The sequence below is a fragment of the Sinocyclocheilus grahami genome, unplaced genomic scaffold (assembly GCF_001515645.1).
Source record: "Sinocyclocheilus grahami isolate Dianchi unplaced genomic scaffold, SAMN03320097.WGS_v1.1 scaffold216.1, whole genome shotgun sequence".
Lineage (NCBI taxonomy): Eukaryota > Metazoa > Chordata > Actinopteri > Cypriniformes > Cyprinidae > Sinocyclocheilus > Sinocyclocheilus grahami.
Window position 1 is genome coordinate 192,332 of NW_015505395.1, and position 2,290 is coordinate 194,621.

Genomic DNA, 2,290 nt, shown 5'->3' on the forward strand with positions numbered 1-2,290 from the left:
TATTTATGCATTATTTTATTTGTAAGACTTTTTTATGACTAAATTTGGTAATGGGAGAGTAAAATTATTTTTAAAACATACACCGTTCAAACTAGGCTGCTTATGTTGAAGTGTTCGGGATGTGGTTTTTAATGATGAGACCTTTTCTGTAATCAGGCTCTCAAAAAGTATATACAAATTTGGATATATATTTATCGGCCAACATATCGGTTATCGGCTTTCAAAAATAAAGAATTATCGGTTATTGGTATCAGCCAAAATTTTCATATCGGTGCATCCCTACTTTTTTTGTCACTTTTCTCTTTCTAGACAAAATGTTCAAATATGTGAGGTCTTTGTTTGGCAAGCAGAGGTTCATTTAGTGGTGTAAAACAGGGGTGCAAAAAATGTCAACAGGTGAGCAACAAACTGTATAAGCCACTCCCAAGGTGTTTTTGCCTCCATAGTATTTTGTTCCTTGCTACTTTCACGATTTGGCTTGATCACATGGGCTAAAAAACAGATGAAGCAAATTTTTTGTAAATTTTATAAATTAAACAGTGCTTGAATCTATCAAAAGAGGTTGTTGAATAAAAACCTACCGACACTGTATTGTCCTCTGTACAACTGATTTACATTTGAAACTGAAGTTGATACTTTAATTGAAATTAAACATATATAAATAAACAACTTATTTAATATTTTCTGTGAAAGTCCATGAAATTAACTGAAGGCAAAAAAACATAACCTCACTGAACTGTTGTCACACATAAATGCATGTCAGCTTTTTTGTTTGAGAACCTAAATATCATCACGTTTAATATTTAATTTACAGTAGAAAGGGAAGTACTACCTGCTGATCATGAAGAAAAATACAAGAATAAACAATTCCTCTCACACTTACATAAAACAACAAGTAGCCAAATGGCTTGCATTTTAAACTGTACCTTCAGTAGTTCCATCTCAGTTTTCAGTCTTTCTCCGAGTGCTCCTCCTTTGGCACGAAACAGTTGTCAACAGCTTGGGAGTGTGAAGATCCAGTGAGGACCAATTTAGGTTCCAGCTGCACAGTGGTTATTCTGTGAAATTCTGCATTCACCTGAAATACGGAATGCGAGTCAAATTAATTTCACGTTTTGAGAGGGTGTTTTCAGATACATTATGTTCCTTTTTGTCTCTGAGTATTGTTAACTTACTTGAGAAGGTTGAAACAGGGCTGTCCATCGTTCCTTTTTGTCTTGCACACATGGACATTGATCATAATGATTTCGTGTCGTCGATGTGCAAATGTTTTGTTCATCTTTGCTCATCTCCTTTATCATCTTTTCATTGTTCTTCTTCTAAAATTCTCTTCTGCATGTCTGCAAAAATAATGTTGATAGAAATGTGGAATGTTAATAACACTGTATACCAAAATATCTAACATTTATAGCGATTTTGTTTTTCCTGAAACACCAAATAAACCAAGTTCAGGGCTTCCGTATCAGGGCTTCCGTGCAGAATGCCCGTTTACTCTAATTGCTAGCTCCTAACAGCATGTAACTGAGGAATGAATGGATTCGAGGATTCGAGGGTAAATAAAATACATACAAGCTTTCATTGTTGCTCGTGTTTACTGTAGATTAGCGCGTAACGTCCTGGCAGATCGCCAGGTCAGGTCCTCACAAATGTAACGTATAAAAAAATTCGATGCTCGATTTCTAACCTTACGATGTTGTGCAACAAAATGCACTTGTTTATGGATTATTATTCGTAATATGCCAACGTGATGGATTGAAAAGAAGAGGTTCAACGGCAGCGCTAACGTTAAATGGTTTTAAAATGAACCCCTTCAGCCATTCATCGGTGTAAAACGTGATTTTCCATACTTTGAGCAACACCCTAGTTCAAACGTAGCAATACGTGATGTGGATATTAGGCCACGAAAGGTCACTTAGATAGTAACGTTAATCTACAAAAATATTGGCAAACCGTTCATGTTACATGAACGAATTAGCATCTTTATTTTTCAAGAGCACTATCACCAATATCTTTTTAAATAGAAGACCTTAACTTATATTTTTTTTTATTGACGCCTATATTAGATAAAGTAGACCATTTAAACAATAGTTTTTTTCATATATAAATAAAATAATATTCCTTACCTTTGTGAAATGAACTGAAAAAGAGCGGTGATCAACTTTGCTCCCAGGTTGTCCGCGGGAAACTCCAGCGCATGCGTGCCTCGTGCTGATTTAAACCGCGCGCTGTAACAGGAAGTGCTTGTAAATTGAAAACAGCTCATTTCCATCATGTTGGATTCATTCAATAT